Genomic DNA, 22,347 nt, shown 5'->3' with positions numbered 1-22,347 from the left:
TTCATGAATGCATTTCTTCTTTGTAGCCTTTCTTATTCTTTGCTTCAGTTTATCCAGACCTTTAAGTTAAATGGGCAATCTCTAAGTTAATTATCAGTCCCCCGTAATTGTCAAGTATTCTATTTAGAAGAGACACACATATTCAAATTCTCACGTAGTCTTCGTAATAAATCTGAGAAAACAGGTATTTTTGCCCACATTCTCTGAATGAGACAATTGAAATTCAGAAGGAATACATGTTTTGCTGTGATTCAGTGACTTGCCCAAGGTCACACAGCTGGAGAGCCAAGATTTCAATCTAAAGCCAGTGGCTCCAAGTTCAGAACTCTTTCCCCTACACAACACCTGATCCCAAAGTCACTTTTACTCAAAAATCTCAATCCTACAAGTGGTTGCAAATAATAAAGCGCAATTACATTGTTTAGTGGACACACTACTGAATCCTACTTCCTTCTGCCTTTGTTTTGGCCACGCTGCATGGCATGTGGGATCTTAGTTCCCCGACCAGGGATCGAACCCACGCCCCCTGTGTTGGAAGCATGGAGTCTTAACCACTGGACTGCCAGGGAAGTCCCTCCATCAAAATTTGATTTGCCTTGAATGCTCTGAATTTCTGGCTTCCTTCCACTCCTTCGCGAATCCCATAGGCACTAGGGACCCAAGGAATTGCCCTTCCAGAGCCAAGCCAGTGCTCTGTGTGGGAGTGGCGGTCCTGGAGGGCCAGGCTCTCCTCCCAGCAGCCCCCTGGCTTCAGTTGCTTCAGCTTTTATTAGCACCCATCTTCTGCGGTAGAGCCAGATCCCTTCAACCAACCATTTCACTCCCTACTTAACCCCCACCCACTCCACAATGGCTTAGGACAGTGTAAGTTTTTGGATCTGTTCAGCGTGGCCCCGGTCCACCTTGTATCTCTGGCCAGTTCCTTTTCTGACATCCTACATGTCAACCTTGTATAACCACAAACCGTCCTCTCTAGCCTTGGACCCCAGGTGCGTGCTGGTCTACCATCTCTCAGAAAAGAGTGATTTTAAAAAAGCCCTGATATGTAGCATTTACCCATTTCTAAGGTGTAAATTCTCCCACCAGTAGGAGCCAGCTCCGGCACCCGACTGGAGCCACACTGCCCGGAATACCCTTCTCTCCTCACCTCGCTGATTCTTGGCTGTTGTCAAGACTTAGATGTTGCTTCTTCCAGGATGACTTTCTCAACCAGCACCCACCTGTCCCCTGCCTGGGAGAAGCTCTGTGTTTCCACATGCCCCCTTGCTAACACAGGTTATAAATAGCACTTCCCAGCACAGCTCATAATTTTGTGTGCTTGGACATCTTCCTTCTGGTTTCTGCACTCTGTGGGTGGGTACCAGCTGTGTTTTGACTCATTTCTCTAACCCAACGCTAAGTGCAAGGTCAAAGACAGAAGATGTTCAACAAATGTTTGTTGGATGGAGGCGTGTTTTGACTTTAAAAGGACAGTAACCTTTGTACTTAGCGCAAGAGGGTTTTGTGTTGATGCAAGTTCTAATCCTGCATATTTCAGTTGCAAGACATACAGGTATGCTCAGGTTCAAAGAGGGGGATGGCTGTGTTATTTATGAGACTGGGGTAACGTGCCCAAAAACCCAGGAGCAGGAAGTACAGCTCAGTTTTTACCTGAAAATTTTGAAATCAAGGCTTTTTCTTCTAGGAAGTAGGAGGCCATAGGGTCTGTTTCTTCTAGTTCTGTCTCCATGTCTGTGTCTCTCCATCTTTTTCCTCTGACTCTCTTGTTCTCTTTCTCATTCCTCCACCCCATGTCCTCTCCTCAGTGTCTCTCTTCATCAGCTGTGTTCTTTTCCCCTCTACCTATCCAACTTGCTCTGTTCTTTCTTCTTCTGCACAACCCAGTATGGTCTTTCAGCCCCAACTCTGAATGCCTGTCAGCTTAGTCACCTACCACCAGTGAGAACTTCTTTTTGTGCATTCTTTAAAATTTCCAGAAGAATAACTCTGATTGGCTCAGCACTGCTGGCTGAAGCCCCCCCGTCACCATCTTGGATCAGGCATCCCTGGCTGTTGTGATCAGTAGAGGGGCAGGCAGAGTCAGGGTGGACACACAAACAATGACGGACTTGTCCAGAACATTCAGAAATAAGGTGCTCCCCTCTAAACGGTGCAATCCCGGCTGGTTGAAGCTAAAAATGATGGTACCTTGGAGTTGGGGTGGAGTGGCCACTTCGTTCTCAGTTAAAATAATCATGGATCAGGAAGGAAAGAACTCAGCCCATTGACCCTGTGGCCAGGCAGCTCGTTATTGGCTTATGTTGTTTCCACCCAATAAAAACCTAAGTCTATTAAAATCATCATGGCTGCAGCTTCTGTGATTGCCCTGGGGAGTCCAGTCAACACATTAATTAATTATCCTCAGTGTGAACAGATTTCCGCTACAAACCTTCCTGTCTGTTTATTTTCTTAGCCTCATTCTGTGCCTTCCAATTCGTCCCCCTCGTTCCCCTCATAAAGTGGTTGGTCACTGTCTTAGATTTCTCTCCAGCATCTGCTTTGGCTCTGCACAGTGTGGTCTGGTGAGCCGGCTGTGGTTCGGATGGACTACACTTAGCCAAGAATCCTCGGAGCAGCAAGGTGGGAGTTTGTTATGGTCTGCCTCTTGGATCAATACCTCAAGGAATTGACATCCTTGGGCATCTGCTCTCTAGACATAGTCAACGTGCTAATAAGGGACTGTGAACTGATGATAAATAGTGGCTCATTTGGCTTGATTGAAGGAGAAGTACAGGTAGTACCTAGAATTGTCTGCAGTTCAACAGAAAAGGTTGTCTCCACTGCAGTTTGTGATTGAGGCTTTTTTTAATTAATTTACTTTTGTCTGCATTGGGTCTTTGTTGCTGTGAGCGGGCTTTCTCTAGTTGTGGCGAGCAGGGGCTACTCTTGATCGTGGTGTGCGGGCTTCTCATTGGCGTTGGCTTCTCTTGTTGCAGAGTATGGGCTCTAGGTGCGTGGGCTCAGTGGTTGTGGCTCATGGGCTCTAGAGCGCAGGCTCGTTAGCTGTGGAGCACGGGGCTTAGTTGCTCCGCAGCATTTGGGATCTTCCCTGACCAGGGCTTGAACCCGTGTCCCCTGCATGGGCAGACGGATTCTTAACCACTGTGCCACCAGGGAAGTCCCTGAGCCTTTTTTTTTTTTTTTAATAGAACTTCATTGGCGTATAATTGCTTCACAATACTGTGTTAGTTTCTGTTGTACAACAAAGTGAATCAGCCATATGTATACACATGTCCCCGTATCCCCATCCTCCCTATCCCACACCTCTAGGTCATCACAGAGCACCAAGCCAGTCTCCCTGTGCTAGGCTGCTGCTTCACACCAGCCAACCGTTTTACATTCAGTAGTATATACATGTTGATGCTACTCTTACTTCGCCCCAGCTTCACCCTCCCATCCCATGTCATCAAGTCCATTCTCTATGTGTACCTCTTTACTCTTGCCCTGCAACTAGGTTCGTCAGTACCATTTGTTTTTTTTCTTTTTTTAGATTCCATATATATGCGTTAGCACATGGTATTTGTTTTTCTCTTTCTGACTTACTTTACTCTGTATGACAGGCTTTAGGTCCATCCACCTCACTACAGATAACTCAATTTTGTTTCCTTTTATGGCTGAGTAATATTCCATTGTATATATATTCCAATATATATACATCTTCTTTATCCATTCATCTGTCAGTGGACATTTAGGTTGATTCCATGTCCTGGCTATTGTAAATAGAGCTGCAGTGAACATTGTGGTACATGACTCTTTTTGAATTATCGTTTCCTCAGGGTATATGCCCAGGGGTGGGATTGCTGGGTTGTATGGTAGTTCTATTTTTAGATTTTTAAGGAACCTCAATAGTGTTTTCCATAGTGGTTGTATTAATTTACATTCCTACCAATAGCGTAGGAGCGTTCCCTTTTCACCACACCCTTTCCAGCATTTATTGTTTCTAGATTTTTTGATAATGGCCATTCTGACCAGCATGAGGTGATACCTCATTGTAGTTTTGATTTGCATTTATCTATTAATTAGCGATGTTGAGCATCTTTTCATGTGCCTTTTGTCCATCTGTATGTCTTCCTTGGTGAAATGTCTATTTAGGTCTTCCATTTCTTAACTGGGCTGTTTGTTTTTTTGATATTGAGCTACATGAGCTATTTGTATATTTTGGAGATTAATCCTTTGTTGTTTTGTGGGTTTGTCATATATGGCCTTTATTCTGTTGAGGTAGGTTCCCTCTATGCCCATTTTCAGGAAAGCTTTTATCATAAATGGGTGTTGAATTTTGTCAGAAGCCTTTTCTGCATCTGTAGAGATGATCATTTGGTTTTTATTCCTTAATTTGTTAATATGATGTATCACGTTGATTGACTTGCGTATATTGAAGAATCCTTGCATCCCTGGGACAAATCCCACTTGATCATGGTGTATGATCCTTTTAATGTGCTGTTGGATTCTGTTTGCTAGTATTTTGTTCAGGATTTTTGCATCTATGTTCATCAGTGATATTGGTCTATAATTTTCTTTTTTTGTGATCTCTTTGTCTGGTTTTGGTATCAGGGTGATGGTGGCTTCATAGAATGAATTTGGGAGTGTTTCCTCCCCTGCAGTTTTTTGGAAGAGTTTGAGAAGGATGGGTGTTACCTCTTCTCTAAATGTTTGATAGGATTCACCTGTGCAGCCATCTGGTCCTGGACTTTTGTTTGTTGGAAGATTTTTAACTCAATTTCATTACTTGTGATAGGTCTGTTTATATTGTCTAATTCTTCCTGGTTCAGTATTAGAAAGTTGTACCTTTCCAAGAATTTGTCCATTTCTTCGTGCTTGTCCATTTTATTGGCATATAGTTGTTTGTAGTAATCTCTTATAATCCTTTGTATTTCTGCAGTGTCAGTAGTGATTTCTCCTTTTTCATTCTAATTTTATTGATTTGCATTCTCCCTTTTTTTCTGGATGAGTCTGGTTAAGGGTTTATCCATTTTGTTTATCTTCTCAAAGACCCTGCTTTTAGTTTTATTGATCTTTGCTATTATTTTCTTCACTTCTATTTCATTTATTTCTGCTCTGATCTTTATGATTTCTTTCCTTCTACTTACTTTGGGTTTTCTTTGTTCTTCTTTCTCTAGTTGTTTTAAGTGTAGGGTTAGATTGTTTATTGGAGATTTTTCTTGTTTTTTGAGGTGAGGTTGAATTGCCATAAAGTTCCCTCTTAGAACTGCTTTTGCTCTGTCCCATAGGTTTTGGGTCATCGTGTTTTCGTTGTCATTTGTTTCTATGTATTTTTTAATTTCTTCTTTGATTTATTCAGTGATCTCTTGGTTATTTAGTAGCACGCTGTTTAACCTCCATGTATTTGTGGTTTTTACAGTTTTTTTTTCCTGTAGTTGATTTTAAATCTCATAGCATTGTGGTCAGAAAAGATGCTTGATACAATTTCAATTTTCTTAAATTTTTTGAGGCTTGATTTGTGACTCAAGATGTGATCTCTCCTGGAGAATGTTCAATGTGCACTTGAGAAGAAAATGTATTCTGCCACTTTTGGGTGGAATGTTCTATAAATATCAATTAGATCTGTCTGGTCTGTTGTGTCATCTGGTCTGTTATGTGTTTATTTTCTGTTTGTATGATCTGTCCATTGGTATAAGTGGGGTGTTAAAGTCCCCTACTATTATTATGTTACTGTCGATTTCTCCTTTCATGGTTGTTAGCATTTGCCTTATGTATTGAAGTGCTCCTATGTTGGATGCATAAACATTTATAATTGTTATATCTTTTTCTTGGATTGATCTTTTGATCATTATGTAGTGCCCCTCCGTATCTCTTTTAACAGTATTTTAAAGTGAATTTTATCTGATACGAGTGATGCTACTCCAGTTTTCTTTTGATTTCCATTTGCATGGAATATCTTTTTCCATCCCTTCACTTTCAGTCTATATGTGCCCCTAGGTCTGAAGTGGGTCTCTTGTAGATAGCATATATATGGGTCTTGTTTTTGTATCCATTCAGCCAGTCTGTGTCTTTTGGTTGGGGCATTTAAACCATTTACATTCAAGGTTATTATTGACATATATGTTCCTATTACCATTTTCTTAATTGTTTTGGGTTTGTTTTTGTGGGTCTTTTTCTTCTCTTGTGTTTCCTGCTTAGAGAAGTTTCTTTAGCATTTGTTGTAAAGCTGGTTTGGTGGTGCTGAATTCTCTTAGCTTTTGCTTGTCTGAAAAGCTTTCAACTTCTCCATAGAATCTGAATGAGATCCTTGCTGGGTAGAGTAACCTTGGTGGTACATGTTTGTTTTTCTCTTTCATCACTTTAAGTATGTCCTGCCACTCCCTTCTGGCCTGCAGAGTGTCCACTGAAAAATAAACTGATAACCTTATGGGGATTCCTTTGTATATTAATTTTTGTTTTTCCCTTGCTGCTTTTAATATTCTTTCTTTGAATTTAAATTTAGTTTGATTAATATATGTCTTAGTGTGTTTTTTCTACAGTTTATCCTGTATGGGACTCTGTGTTTGTTCTCAGAGGGCAGGGGAACTCACCTGGGAGCCCAGCAGGCTTCCTGAGCTCGAGTGGACGGGGCAGACACCCTCCTCTCTTCCCCTGCTCCTCTGGTCTCGGGTCTGGGAGTGCCCCTCCCGTCTGCCTCTCCTGATCTCCCAGGCCTCAGGGTCGCTGATCTTGTTTGGCCTCCACTTCTCCTCCCCACTCGGTCTCCCTGCGTCCTACCGGTTCACTCTGGGATTCCTCCCATCTCCTTTTGGGTCAGAGTCCCCCACAAGCTGCTGACAGGTGCCCTAGTTGTGGGGAGACGCTAACTCCGTGTCTTCCCACACACCGCCATCTTGACTCCTCCCTCCCTGAGCCTCTTTTTTTTTTTGCGGTACGCGGGCCTCTCACTGCTATGGCCTCTCCCGTTGCGGAGCACAGGCTCCGGACGCGCAGGCTCAGCGGCCATGGCTCACGGGCCCAGACACTCTGTGGCATGTGGGATCTTCCCGGACCAGGGCACGAACCCGTGTCCCCTGTATCGGCAGGCGGACTCTCAGCCACTGCGCCACCGGGGAAGCCTGTGAGCCTCTTTTTAAATGACATATATTGCAAAGTATTGCAGGAACCTGGAGCTTAGAAAGAGAAACGCTTTAAAGCTGAGATGGAAGGAATAAAAGAATGATGACAGATAAAAGGATGTCTCAGAGATGGAAATTAATGGTGCAAGGAGTAGGGAGGCCCAGCCCAGGAGGGCTGGAATAGCCTGACTCTGTGGGACAAAGCGACTTCTGAGGAGTATACTTGAAATGAAATTTTAGGACGTGGTTGGTTAAGTGGTTCCATGTATGGTTTTGGTGGCCTTCACCTTTCATGCATTAAGTTTCCTTTTCCATTTGTTGCACCAGAGAGAGAAGTAGGTGCCGGTTGGTTTCTTAAGCACAGTCATTAGTGCTTGGGATGGTTTACAAAAGGAGCATCTGTTGGGTCAGCAGCCTTTTCGAATAACCTGTGGCTGAGAGCACTCCTGCCCCACTGTGGGTACTGGGGTGTCCTGGCGTGGATTTCTCGGTCCTCAAGGGCTCCTCCATGGCTGTTTTGGGTTTCTGCAGTGCTGTAATCTGACCCCAAGGAAGTGTACTGAGCAGGTGAGAAGAGAGTCTGGGGATTATCAGTACTGGAAGGAAAAAAGCCCTTCCTCTGTGGTAGCATCTGGGGGCAGGTTTACAAAATACTCTGTGAAAGAGGCCCTTGATGGTAAACATTGGTCATGGACTCTTGGAGAGTCAATCAGAGGCACTAATTGGGATGTCTCCCCATAGCTCTAGAGTGTTTCGCCATTGGATGTTACAATAGAATAAATAGGTAACTGGTACACTGTGTGTGATGGGTGGGTGGGTGGATGGATGCACGGATGGATGAGTAAGTGAAAGTGAAGGAAAGAAGAGATCCACCAGCGTGACTCGTAAACAGAAAGAACTTTTGTCCTACTTGGAGAGGCAGAAGATAGCATACATAGCAAAGAGAAGTATCTTCTGTGTATCCATTGGGAATCATTTTGGTACTAGTAGCAGAAAAACCAACTAACAGTGGCTTAAATAAGAGTGTATCTGTCTTGCTGTATAAGATCTTGGAGGGAGGAGGTTGTTGCCATCAGTCCTGTGGCTCAATAACCTGGTGCTCTGGGTCGGCATCTCTGCTGGCCTTTTGGTCTCCTCATGTTTCTGCAAGATGGTTGTAGGAACTTCCAGCCTCAGCAAGTACTGAAAGCCATCCCCTCCCCCAAGAGCCACTTTTTAAACATTTACCACACACCCCTACCTATATGTCTTGCATTTGTAGCAAGTAGCACCTAGTAGAGGCTCAATGTGTATCTTTCTGAATGAGTGCACAGGTGTTGTAGCTCCTTGTTAAATCTGAATTTCAGATAAATGTTTAACAATTTTTAGTATATCTCAAATATTGCGTGTGACATGCTTATACTAAAAAAAAATTTTAGTTCATCTGAAATTCAAATCTTACTGGGTGTACTGTATTTTCCTCCTAAATCTGGCAACCCAAGGGCATAGGAGTGACTTTATGGAAATAGATTTGACGATTTGCTTCTATTTCACAAAGTGAGGGCTACCTGTTTGAATCCTTCTTAAGCATGTGGGATGAGGTAGAAATTTGGCATCGATTGTGCAAAGGGTTGAAACAATTTATCTAGAGGGAAACATGAAATTGGAATTAGTAGTTAGTGATGGAGAATTAACTCAAAATTCAATAAATTGTGGATGGTTTGTAACTCCTTAGAGATATTTCTTAGTGTTGGTTTCAGAGCAGTGAAAAGAAGGCCCACTGCCAGCTGGGACCCACAGCATGTCAGTATGGGGTCATTTGCTCAGTGACATCTGTCTGTGATCACAGGAGAGATTTGAGCTGTGTCTGAAAGTAGGGCAACTTTAGCCTGGTGTGTCTGATGCCACTGGAGTTGCAGATGGGGGTCTGATTTTCTATCCCTGCCACCTGTTACTGGACGGGGGAGTTTGGGAGAGAGAATTTTGGACCCTAGAACTTGTTTGAAATGCGAATTCTTGGACTCCACTCCAGACCTACTGCCTTGGAGATGTAGGGCCCTGCGTTCTCACATTTTATCCAGCCCGCAAGGTGACTCTGATGTCCACTTAAGTTTGAGAGCTCCTGTTTTAGTTGGTGGAGAAGCCATGGAAGAATGTTTGCCTTGCAGTCAGCAAAAGGGCCACTGCAGTTTCAGGGATGGGAGCACAGCTGGCCTGGAGGGACCACTTGTGGACGAGGTAATCGCCCAGGTGTTACCCCGATATCAGGGTACCAACCTGCCCTTAGGAATATTAACTCAAAGAAGCAGGATGGCAAGGGATCTGTGGTGCCTGAGGAGCAGTGGGGAGGGCTCCGGGGATGGTGGAATGGCTCATGTTGACGTGAAGATGTGGGGAAAGACCGGTGGTAAGTAAGTACCGTGGGTTCTAGTCCTGCCCCGGCCAGGACCTTGCTGCCCAGTTGCTTGCTTTTCTCCAGACCTCATTTTCTGATTGTGTAAAATGAGGATTTCAGAGGAACAGCCTAACTCTGATTCTTTTTAGCCCAAGCTTCTCATGCAAAAGACCAAGAGAGCAGAAGACAAGGATTCCCACTAGCTGAGCGTGTCTTTGGGTCCCCCTCCTTGCATCCAGGCCCCTTCCTCTCCATGTTGCCCTCATTTGGTCTACCCCACTTGCACAAGAGTTCTTCTGGCAGCGTGCCTCCTGAGGACATGAGTTGGGGACTGCCTGTGACTTGAATTCCAGAGGATGACCTGGAGTGAGCCGGGGGGCCTTGGTGGACTTCAGAGCTGAGTTGACATTCCTAAACTGTGGGGTGGACAGGGGGAATGCTGGATGAGCAGACTAACCTGCTGGGCCTCACTTTTTCCATCTGAGTAAAGGGCTGAGGATCCCAGACTCAGCAGGGCGTGTGGTGATGAAATGAGGTGAGGCCTTGAGTGACCAGTTCTCTCCCACCCCTCCTGCCACTCCTGATAGGATCATCCCAAAGACCCCTCACTCATGCCGCCTCTGCATCTTCAGAGGCCGCTGCTCAGGACACATGAGGTCGCCATCCTGCAACCTTCCGTAATCTGAGGTGGCTTACGTTGGAATTCAGGGCGCCCAGGAGGCCAGAGCGAGGTTTGAGTGGGTCAGATTGCTGTGTGCTGTTGGTTGGTCTGGGAGGGGCCGGTGATGGGCCTACGTGAGGACAAGTTGGGTGGCAGTATGGGATGATGTCATGGTCCATTTTACCTGGACACTGCAGATTTTTTCAGGTTTCTTGTCTTTGGTTTGTTACTCAGACACATTTGTATTACACTTATCAGTTGAGCATTTATATGTTCAAAACAGTTATTACTTGTCTGTGTCTCCAGTGTGGTGTCTTTTGTCTCAATTTTGACTTTGTCCGTTTGATCCTATGAAGTAGGTATAATTCTTTCCCCCGGTTTACAGATGAGGCCACAGGCTTAGTGTGAGGGAAGGGGGTATTCCCAAGGGTGCACAGGCAAAGAAACCAAGATTTGAGCTAGTTTGTCTGATTCCAGAGCAGACACTTCCATTTTTCCAGGCAAAGATCAACCTTTTCATTTCTTTGGAGTTATGTGATCATGTGATAGCATAGGGAGACAGACCATTTCTGTCCTGCCGGTCACTGTATACCCTTGCAGCTGTCTTAGCCAGCTTAGTAGAAAAGCAGGAGGCCATCCTCAGTTGCCTGGACCAGTTTGCAAGATGGTCCAGTTCATCATTATTGACTGGTGGGGGCTGATTTTTAATGCTGTCAAAGAATAAACAGATACTGGGGTTTACCATTTCTAACTTAAGAAATTTATACCTGGGAGGGGAGGAAGCCCAAAACAAAACGACCAACTAGATAATTAAGGAGCTGTCAGATTAAATAGAGCGTCAACCTGGTTCGCCGTGTCCAGCTGCGTGTGTGCTGGCTGGTGTGTTTAAAAATAAACCAGCAATAACTACAGTAATGAGTGAACCCCAGACTGTAGCTGATGTGCTTCCAAAAGCCAGAGGTGGTGCGATGCATTTATATACTAGTGGCATAGCCAAGGTGGGAGGTTCTTAGTGAAAGGCTGTCTGGGGATATATTTTAATGGGATTCCAGGAGGAAGTGGAGATAGCCCTCTCGTTTTTGTTTATCCAATTCGGGGGAGGCAGGGGGAGCTGGAAATTTTTTAAAAACCTACTCCATCCATTTCTTTAATGATCATCTGAACAGCTAAACCTTCTGGGACTATTATGTATAATTGTTCTCTAAGCTGTATCCATTTTCCCTGCTCTGCAGATATATCTATTTCCCCTCCTCCTCTTTAAATAAAACTGATTAATTATAAGAAATTGATATGAAATGAAGCTCCGAGCTTCTTAGCAGTTCTCAGCCCCCAAGTGATGTGACGTTGCTCTCAAGATGGAGAGGGGAGTTTTGGAGGACAAACAAAAACAAATTAGCCACGGGGATGGGCAGCTTAGATGGCTGTAAATGCGTAGTTGTCATTGTCACCCTCACCAAATAACACACCTCTGTGAGTACAGCTGCCACGTGAGGCAAATTCCTGAAGGCACTGGAGTCTGTGCCATAGGAACATAATTTAAACTTGACTGTGGTTGAGGCTGCTGAGGGATGTTGGGGGCCGAGGTTACTGGCTCTTCTTCCCCCTGTTAATGCCTCTACTCCCCTTTTTTGTTGTTTGTTTTGTTTTTAAAGACTAGTATGTTACTAGCTTTTGTCGCTGGCCTCAGTAGGTTGCATGATACCCATATGTGTGTACACACACACACACACACACACATATTCTCCCTCTCTCCATCCTTCTCTCCCTTCATTCTTCTCTCCCTCCATCCCTCTTTCCATCCCTCCGTCCCTCTCTCCATCCCTCCATCCCTCTCTCTGCCCCTCCATTCTTCCACTCCCCTCTCCATCCCTCTCTCTGCCCCTCCATTCTTCCACTCCCCTCTCCATCCCTCTTTCCATCCCTCCATCCCTCTCTTTCTCAACTACTGTGACTCTACCCAGCCTTGGTTTCCTCCAATTATCCACCTGTTCATTGCTATGCCTTGGCCATCTTTGGAGCCAAGTTGAGATTTCCTGATATTTTTCCGTCCATGATGGAGTAGAGGGTGTGGCTCACCTAGTTGCCCAGCGGACTGTCATTCTGCAGTGCCTCATAGCCAGTGGGTCCCTGGCCTCCGTGAACACTTCCCTTGAAGGCCTCAGGTCCCATGGACCATCTGATCCTGCCTCTGCCTCGAGACTGCTTGGATGCTCGGGGAAGGACCATTTCTCCAACTGAGGCTGACATCCTTACTGGTCCACGGCTGTTCATGTCCAGCGTTAGGCCTGGCATCCAGGTTCCTAGCTTCCCTATGAAGGTAGCATCCTCCATCTTGTTCTTCACCCCACAAGCTGTTGAATGGGGTACAGGAGTGATTAAAGCTCTGTAGAGGCGAACTACCTGGGGTTGAATCTTGGCATTAGCTTCTACTGGTTGGATGATTGGGACAAGTTACTCTGCTTCCCTGGACCTCAATTTCCTCGTCTGTAAAATGGCACACCACTAAATATGCAGCAAGCATGAGCTCTTGTCTTTATTTTGTGAAACCTGGAAGAAGCAACTTTTATTTAAACCCCACATTTCTGCTCGCTTTCCCCTACTCTGTGCTCTTTTCTCTCTGTCTGCTCTCAGGGGTGTTTCTGCTCATATCATTTGGCTGGAGGTGGCACGAATTTCTTTCTGAACAGCACCGTGTGAATTAGTCTACTGTGGGCGGCTTACCTCCCTTCTCTACAGTAAGATGATCAATGCCATTCCTGGTTTCCAGAGCCTTCTTCAGACTTTTATTCCATTTGGTGTTTTAGGACGCATTTAAATGCAAGTATGAAGAATTGGGATTGAGGCTGGGTAGTAGCAGAGTATTGTAATACAGAGGTTAGAACCCTTGAAAGAGATCAGTCCAGTCTGCTCTTGGAGTCTCCGTTTCATACTCTCTCGCTGCAGCTACAATTTGTCCTTCCGTCCCTCTGTCCTTCCATCCCTCCGTCCCTCAGCTCCAGCAGTTGACAAACTTGGTAGCCCCAAGGCCACACTTTGCCCTTGCACCTCAGCACAGACTCATTTCTCTCTTCTGTCTTGTTTCCACGTGTTCACCTTGCAAAACTGCCACCCCTCTGGGGAATTAAGTTGGAGTCAGGTGTTTCTCATCCCGTTACCTCTCCTACAATGCCCCGCACGCTCATGCCTTCTCTGTGCCTAGCAGGGTGCCTCGTACACAGTACGGGCTTAGTAAATGATGAATGAATGACGTTCTAAAACAAGGGTTTGGAACAGTTTGTTATCAGTGCTCTTTTCCAGTTCTGTGATTTGTTGCTTTGGAAATGTCTAAAAACTATAACTGGTCTTTTGAGAAGAAAACCACACAATATTTATATTCTACTCTCATACCCCACTGTTGGGGCAATGACCTGTTGAAATGTGTCCCTGGTTTTCAAGAACTTGGCTCTCTTCTCTGAACCTCTCTACTAGGTTTTCACCCCATACCACCCTTCCTTTATTGTAATTTACTATGTATGTTTTTATTTGGTGTTTGGATTGTGGTCTCCCTTTCCTGTGGCCTATGCCTAAGCCTGTCTTTTCCACCAAACAACAGCAATGCCTCACACATAACACACACTCAATAGATAAATAAGTGTCCCCTCCCAATTCCAAAAAAAAAAAAAAGCTTTGCTCTCTCTTTCTGTAGTGTATGAGACCTCCTCAGTGCCCTCGAATCTTCATGCCCGCCGCTGGGGCCACCTTCCTTGATCCATTCTACTCCAGTCAGAGCAGTGCGGTCGGAATGCTGTTAATTCCTCAGAAACCACTTGCATCGTTTTGTTCCTCTGCTCAGGAGAATTGAATGGGTTTCTGGTGCCCATTGTGTCTGGTCTTAAACGCCTCAGTTGAAAGGACCATTCATGGTCCCCCAGGAACCCCCTGCGCTCTGTAGTTGTCAGCGCCACCTTCCTTCTCCAGGCAGCCCCACCTCCGTTTTGTCCCTTTTCCCATGACACGTAGTATGGCTTCTGCGTCTTTAATTTAAACCATTGTTCTTCCTAACTTGCTGAGTACCCTGGTCAAACCATGTCCATGGTCATCCGTTAGACCCAGATCTAGCCATTTCCTAGGGTCAAGGCCAGGATTTCCAGTTTTGGTTTCCCACGTAATTCTTTGATTCACTGACTCCTTAAAAACTAAACGCGTTTTGATATAATTTGCATTATATTATTCTGCGTTCTCGAATATGTTTTACCTCCTTGAATTACTTGTAAATGCCTTGCTTTCATGAGCTATCGTCTTCCGCTTCTTTGGAAACCGCCCATGGTAACTCTTTGCTTATAGAGTTACTCAGACAGACATTTGTTGAACGACGATTGCATTTTCCAAATAGGAGCACAGACCCCAGGGATAGTGGAGTTAGATAATGACTGTGAAATTTTCCTCCTTTTTTCCACCTCGTAAGAGTCCGGCAAGAGAAGAAGGAACATCACGTTAGCGTTGTGATTAATTCTAAGGGGAAAGTTTAATTGGTCCCAGGGCTCTCTGTCAATGCTGTACCTGGGCAAGGGACGTTATCCTCAAGGGCATTTCCGTTTCCGTTGGTGATGCTGCGCTGACCTGCTGGCTGGGTCAAGGGAGATACATTGTATGAAGGAAAGGTACTGATTTCGGTCTGATACAGTCTTCAGCCGTCAAGCAGCAATCCCAGTGTCGCCTCCTGCAGCAGAATCATGGAATTTAAAACTGGGAGGGGTCTTTTGAGGTCGCCTTGACTACTCCAGCCATGCATACATACATTCATGTATCCAACAGATATTTATCAGCTGACTACTCCATGCAAGGTTTTCCACTAGGCACCGTTAAGAGGCTGTTAGGAAGCGTGAAAGCCACTTTGGAGAACAGGCATCAATCAAGTTGGGGGGTCCTGAGGGTTGTCCTGATTCTACCATTGAATGGCCTGCAATGAAGGTTTTTGAAAATCGGTGCATTGCAGTGGAGAATGTGTAGCGCTACCCAATCATGGTGTCTGGACAACCCTGAATAGAGGAGAATGAGTTATGATGATAGACAGTTACTGGCTCAACAAAGAGCAGTTTTAATCTGAGTAGTCTTGGCGTGTTCGATGCAATTAACTACTGGGGGTAAGATTATCTAGACCCTGGGTGCAAGTCCCAGTGTCACGCTTTTTAGATCTGTGACTCTCTGGTAAGCTGTTTGAGCAACCTGAGCACTGGTCAGAGGCAGCTCTTTCGGAGCAAAAGGATCATGTTTTTAGGCTCTAGGAAATATGGGGTTGAATCCTAGGTCTGCCACAACTGAGTGGTATGTCTTTTGAGAAGTCATTTACTTCCTATGCCTCGTGTCCCTCAGTGGTATAAAGATGGTAATGATTTTGATGGGTTGACTTGTCCCCCTCAACATTCTTATGTTGAAATCCTAACCCTCAGTATCTCAGAATGTGACTATGTTTGGAGATGGGACCTTGAAAGAGGTAATTAAGGTAAAATACGGTCACGTCCAGTATGACTGTTGTCCAGTATGGACAGTATGACTGTCCTGATCCAGTATGACCGTTGTCTTTATAAGAAGGGGAGATTGGGACACAGAGGAAGAAAGGAATATGTGAAGATACAGGGAGAAGATGGCTGTCTGCAAGCCAAGGAGAGAGGCCTCAGGAGAAACCAACCCTGCCAACACCTTGTTCTGGGACTTTCAGCCTCCAGAACTGTGAGAAAGTAAATTTCCCTCGCTTAAGACACTCTGTGGTCCTTGGTTATGGCAGCCCTAGAAACCTACTCCAATGTGACAGTCACCTGAAGAGGTACAGTGACTCAGGAGACATGTTGTCATATGATGTCTAGGTTAAGGTGTGTGGCACAGGGCAGGCATCCTGGCAAAGCCAAGTAAAACAGGTCCAGGCTGGCATCTCCATCCAGGTCTCTGTGGACACATTCACTACCACTGCCACCTTCTGTGGCACCCTTTCTGGTGGGTAGACTCAGGGTCTGGTGTACCGTCATGTTAACTAGATTCCTTTATAAATGCCAGCTCCTCTGAGCACCAGCAGCTTCTCTTCAGTCTGTGCAGCCTGGTCACATGGCAGTGCTAGGCTCCACTGAAAGCACTTTTTCTCCTCCAGGCCATGCGGTGGTTGAGTCCTGAGCTATCCATCCTGGGAAATGGTCAAAGAGCTTTTTCCTAAGGGTCCTACAAGGTGGTATTTGGGGTTGCATCGCTCTCAGCCCTTCAGGCTTCGTCAGCCTGCTCGAGTGTCTCTACCTCTGAAAAACCTTGGCTTGGCCCAGCTGGCACATGTGCCCAAATGTCCATTTGACGGGTCTCTGCTTGGAGATTCTGCAGACATTTTCAGAGCCGAGAACACATTGGTTCCCTCATTTTTTATCTCTCTGGCTTTCTCAGATGTGCTCGCTGTTGTTGATTTTCATGGGGGTACTTGCCCAAGGCCTGCACAGTACTACTGAAATCACAAGAGTGACATCAGCCACTTGGGTGTGTGGGTAGCCGGTGGGAGTCAGCTCCATCTGGAAACTAAAAAGAGAAACACAATCCTCTTCTTCTTTTCCTTCCCCCGGACTTTTCTGTATCTTTGCAGGTAGACAGGGCCAAGTAGGGAATTTACAAATTGACACTTTTTTTTTTCCCCCAAGCAGCTTGATGTTTTTAAAAAAAGTTCCTTTGATTCCAAAGAACTGGGAGCAGGGAGTAAGTTTGGCCGGGAAGCCAGAGCAATTGGAGAGAGGTGGTGGTGGAGGGTTGCTGATGCATATGTGCCTGGAGTCCTGTGTGCTTGGAAAACCTCGGTTGTACACTGCAAATGTAGCTGTAAACCCCAGCAAGAGGAACCTGATAACCATTTCCAGCTGTTAACACCTGGAGACTTCCAAAGTTATTATGAAAAGAGCATCTCTGGCAAGCCAAACTTTATGAATTTTGTTATTTTAGGTCAAATGCTGTTCCTACTCATCTGGGCATTCCGTGTATTTTACTGATGGACACACAGTAAAACCATCAGGCTGCTGGTGCCAGAGGGCATGGGAGGTGTCCCTTTAGCAATTGGCAGGAGGACGACAAAGATAAAGGCACATCCCACTCATATCAGGGTAGTAAGGGAGGCGAGTGGCTTTTCCCCTTCTTCCCATTTCTTTATTAGTCATAACATTATTCCGCTGGAATTGGTCTCTGTGTGCCAACTCTGGATCTCCTGGAGATGACTGAATTCTTACTTGATGATGGAGGTAATGATTTCTTTTTCGGTCTGCTTTCAACCTGCAGTGTTACCAGGATGTGAACTGGTGTAGGATCATGAAGACTCTGTGGTGGTAGCTGCCTTAGGGCAGACAAAGGCCAATGCATGGGTTTATACCTGTGCATTTTGAGAACAAGAACTTCTAATGGTAGGTTAGTTGTGCAAATGATCTTGGACCCAGGCATCTTGTCTTGATTTGCTGAATCCTTTCTTTAAAGCTATTGAGTCATTCTTTGCTAAGAATCTCCCCCACTCCCTCCACAGGGGAGTCCAAAATTACATCACGTTGTTTATTAATTGTATTAGTGTTCTTGAGCCCAAGACTTACTTGCTCCAGGTCACGCAGTGGGTTGCTGGCAGAGCTGGGACTTGAACCTGTGACTTCCTTCCCAGCCTGATGCTGTTCCCTTTGTACAGAGCTACTTTTGCCACTTTCTAGGAGTCCTCATCTTTCTACTCCTGCCTCTGCGCTGCAGAGGGTGCCCCGAGAGGGAGCCTTCCTGGGCTCTGATGAGAGGGTCTGTCTTAGCCATTGGAGGCCTGTGTCGGGATGTGGGCCGGTCCTTGTGATTCTCCTTTGCTATAATGGGAAGCAGCCCTCAGAAGAGAAAGACTTGCATTTGTATGCAGCCAGTCGGATGGCGTTGAAATAAACGCAGCACAGATCAAACTACACACAGCCAGCATGTCGCGGGGAAGAGGAACCGAAATGGAATGCTGATTTTTCTCACCACCTTCTTTAGAAACTTTCTTCCTCGCCACCCACCGGATGATGCCGGCTGTTGGGGCAGTCTAGCATTGAGATGAAACGCTTAGGTTTGGGAGACTGCCCTGTGTTCAGATCCATTTATCGATGGATGTATTTCCCATTTATAGTCTGTGGGACCCTTAAGGGAAGTCACTTTTCTGAGCTTCAATCCTTTCGTCTATAAACTGGGCCTCTTAACGTCTCGCTTATAGATTTTAAGAGAGTTAAAATAATAGATGAACATAAAGTGCTTTGCACAATGCCTCGAACACATTAGCATTCAGGAACGGGTCGGTGCTATTCTCATCAGCGGCAGCAGCATTGTTTCGACTGCCTCGTTGACTTGGATGGATGTAGGAGTGTACGTAATAAAGTACCCAGTCTAGAACCTGGCCTCTGGTTATCGTTAATAAATGAAAGCTGTTGTAGTCGTGTGGGAAAGCTCAAAGATCTGAGTAATTCAGCAGATACCACAGAACTGGAGGAACCTGGGACTTAGATTCTTCTCCCAGCCCCGTCTCAAAAGAACTGTACTGCCCTGGGCCAGTTGTTTTGTTTTATGGCCTCACATTCTGCATCAGTTGCATGGGGGTAACTGAGCTCTGTGGGATACTGAAAAGAGAACAGAAGTGAGGTGCCTAGCTCGGTGCTGGAATAAAGCCAGGGCTCCATCAACGGCCGTCGAATCTGAATTGCTGGTCCCATCAGCATCGCTCTTTCTGGAGAATAACTGTTGGTTCATCCCAAGAACTATAAATCGTGCTTAGCCTTTAACTCAGTGATTCCATTTTTAGGAATGTACTGTTCTCACATACAGATTCTAAAGGAAAAGGTGGAGCTGGGTAGAGTGGAGCCTGTCAGAGGGCTTCACAGCAGTGCTGTTTACAGCAGCTCAAATTGAAGACTCCACACGTACCCAGCGTTGTCAGGCATCTTGGGTGTTTTAATACCACAGAGCCCTCTGGGGCTGTGGGAAATGTCAGCTGCCTGGAAAGCGGACGTGGCTTTCAGTTTGTGGGGTGTCCCATTTGGGAGGGAGTTGAGCGGTGGTGGGAAGGCAGTGACCCTCTATTTTAACTGAGGTCCAGGGAGGGCTGGCGGTGTTTGAAATCATTCCATTGAGCACCATTCCCTGTGGGTCCCCTGCTTTGGCCACAGCCAAGGCACTGCCTTGGAACCTCTGCAGGGCCTGTCCCGTGGCCTTAGGGGTCAGGAGGCAGTGCCAGAGCAAATCCAGCTTGTTCAGATACGGGGCTGCTTAGATTCCACCTAGGTGATTCCTTTGGCAACAAGTGACATTCGGCAGAGGGCACGGCTGACAGAGGCCTTGAAGAGGCGGGTGTTGCAGGGAGGACATGATGCACAGAGAGGGTAGGAGGGCAGGGAGCCTGGGAGTGGCTGCAGTTGTATGTGTAAAGCCGTTCTGTGTGCAGACCCTGGGCAGAGGCTTGTGGGTGCAGGACAGAGGGATGGTCTCCTCTGCCTGGGTTCTCTGATGGGCCTTGTGCTGGGGGAATGGGGCTTGGTCACACGAGACTCGGGGATCCCCCAGTGGCACCGAGAGTGTGCCCAGAGGGTGACGATCGTACATCCTCAGAGAACCAGCGAGGCACAGTGTTCACGAAGCTTTTGGCCCCGAGTGAGCACTCAGTGTGTCAGTTGCCTTCCCACTTCCTAGAGGTGGGGGTCGGGGCGTGGTTATTTCAGCACGTGGCCTTTTTAGACATATTACAGTAATCATCTGGTCAGAATTTCGGGGAAAGCTCCCAATTTCCGGTGCCGTCCGGCTGTCCACTGATGCGTACTCATCCCTGATTGCAGCTCTTCAAATATAGGTATGCGTCTTTGGAAACATTTGAATGGCATTGGGGGCGGGGGGGCTGCAAATCGTTACATCTACCAGCTGGTTATTCCTTCTTTTCATAAAGTCATTACAGCCTATGATAAAAGAAATGAGAGTCAATAAAATGGGGAATTAGGCACGTGGTAATTGCTAAGATTTAAGACCTAAAATCAGCAATTCAGTGCTTTAGCGATCTTATTCTGTCATCCCTCCGCTTGATGTCCTTTAGCCAGCAGCTCCATATTGAGGATAATTCAGCCTGGTACACAGATCCTTTTGTGATTTGGCCCGTGGCTTTGCCTCCTCAGCTGGTTTCCTCTTTCTGACATTTTTCTTTAACATTCCTGAAGGTGTACCTCAAACAGTGTATGTGTATAAATTTCCTGTGGCTGCTGTAACAGATTACCACAAATTTAGCCCCTTAAATTAATACAGATTTATTCTTGTATACTTCTAGAGGTCAGAAGCCCAGCATCAGTCTCTCTGGGCTAATGTCAAGGTGTTGGCAGGGCTGCATTCCTCGGCTTGTGGCCCCTCCCTCCATCTATGAAGCGCATGTCTCCAATCTCTGCTTCTGTTTTCACAATGACTTTATCTCCGGTGCCAGCTCTTCCTGCATCTCTCTTGTAAGGATTTTGTGATTGTGTCAGGTCCGGTCAGATAATCCCGGATGATCTCCCCATGTCACGATCTTCAATCGTACCTACAAAGTCTTTTTTGCCTTATAATGTAACATTTGCAAATTCCAAGAATGAGCACTTGGGCATCTTTGGGAACTATTATTGAGCCTACCCTCATGTGTCTTTGTATCTTGTGTTCTTGCTGCCTCCGATGCCTTTTCCTGCCTTGTTTGCCAGGCTAACTCCTGTTCAGAACCCAGCCTCAGGGTCTTCTCTGTAAGAATTCCTTGGACCTCCTTCCTTTCCAGTCCCATTGATCTGGTAATGTGCCTCTCCTCCTTGCCTACCTAACATCTTGCACCTGTACCCTTAGTAGCATTATCACACACCATATAGTTGTCAGTTTGTCTGTCTGTCCCAGTCGTCCTTGCAGACAGGGACTGCGTTGTAACCACCTTCTTATTCCTACCACATAGACCCATGGCTGCACTTCATAGGCACTGGTTGATGGGTGTTCAGGGGACCAGGGCAGGAGCACACCTCCTACCTTGAAGACATTGCCAAGGAGAAGCCCTTTGTCCTGATTTCCATGCAGCCTTGTGGCCCTGGAATTGCATTTCCTCCTGGGACCTGAGTCCTTTGGGCTTCAGCATGTCCAGGTCCCATGTTTTCCTGTCCCTTCTGCTGTCTAATTCCCTTTGTTGGACTGCAGGAGATCAGCCTAACGAAGTGAGAGCAAAGAGACAATTTCCAATTCACACGTATATTGCTTTGCTCTTCTGTTTCTTGGTGAGGCTCTGAGGACAGGGGTGGCTGCAGAAAATTTTCTTTCATCTAAATGATGTCCCTGTGGGGAGCTGGATTTGGACTTTTTGCTGGGCTGTGGAGAAGAGTGGGTATGGTAGACTCATGAGCCCAGGAACAATGAAGACACAGAAGTCAATGCAGAAACTGCAAGTTCGATTCAGTCAACATTTATTGAGAACACACCGTGTGTCTGCTCCCATGCTAGGGCTTGGCGTCCAGAATCAATGTCTAGCATTTATTAAGTAGTTATTACGTGCCAAACATTGGTCCTAGTTCTTTCATTCTATCACATCCTTGACTTGATAGAACTGCCCTGGGAAATATAGGCCCCATGATTATCTGAGTTTTACAGATGAAGAAACTGAGGCAGAGACAAGTTGCCTTAAATGTTTTCAGTCGTGCTCCAGTAAGTGGCATGGGCTCCAGAGCCCACTGCTGTACCACCTTGCCGATGGAGAAGACTCAGTCTCTCTCCCCAAAATACTCATGGTCTGGAGGTGGCATCTGAACTGATAGCACACTGAAGGGCGAGTGGATCCACGGGTGGTCAGAGGCTTCAGAGGGCATCCCAGGCAGAAGCAGTTAAATAAAACAAAAGCAGGGAAGTGTGAAGGTGATTATTTTGTCCAGGGAAGGGTGAGTAGCAATACAGGATGGTATCGGTGGCTTTTAGAGTTGTAGGAAAGATTGACAAAGAACGAGAGACCTGGAGGGACAGGAGGGTGTAGCCAGAGAACGCATTTCCCAATCTGTGGTCTGGAGGTGAGCAGCTGTAGGTGAAGATGGCGACAGTAATGTCTCTCAGAGTGTGATGGGTATACACATTTCCTGGGATTTTGTTAAAACGCAGACTCTGATTCATAAGCCTGGGGTGAGCTGGTGAGTCTTCCTTTGTGACGAGCTCCCAGGTGATGCTGATGTAGTCGGTACCTGGGTCATACTTTGAGC

At 46.0% G+C, this 22,347-nt stretch overlaps 1 protein-coding gene and 1 non-coding gene across 2 annotated transcripts in view; both read left to right on the top strand.

Annotated features, from left to right (window-relative positions):
* Window positions 1-22,347, top strand: part of LARGE1 (LARGE xylosyl- and glucuronyltransferase 1) — a 529,052-nt gene that overhangs the window by 142,164 nt on the left and 364,541 nt on the right.
* On the top strand, window positions 19,293-19,430 carry LOC112398790 (small nucleolar RNA SNORA76). Its single transcript, XR_003003063.1, has one exon. It is a non-coding gene; the product is annotated as a small nucleolar RNA SNORA76 (small nucleolar RNA).

Source organism: Neophocaena asiaeorientalis, unplaced genomic scaffold, assembly GCF_003031525.2.
Source record: "Neophocaena asiaeorientalis asiaeorientalis breed wild unplaced genomic scaffold, Neophocaena_asiaeorientalis_V1.1 scaffold332, whole genome shotgun sequence".
In the NCBI taxonomy this organism is placed as follows: domain Eukaryota; kingdom Metazoa; phylum Chordata; class Mammalia; order Artiodactyla; family Phocoenidae; genus Neophocaena; species Neophocaena asiaeorientalis.
This window is presented reverse-complemented; position numbering and strand designations above follow the sequence as displayed.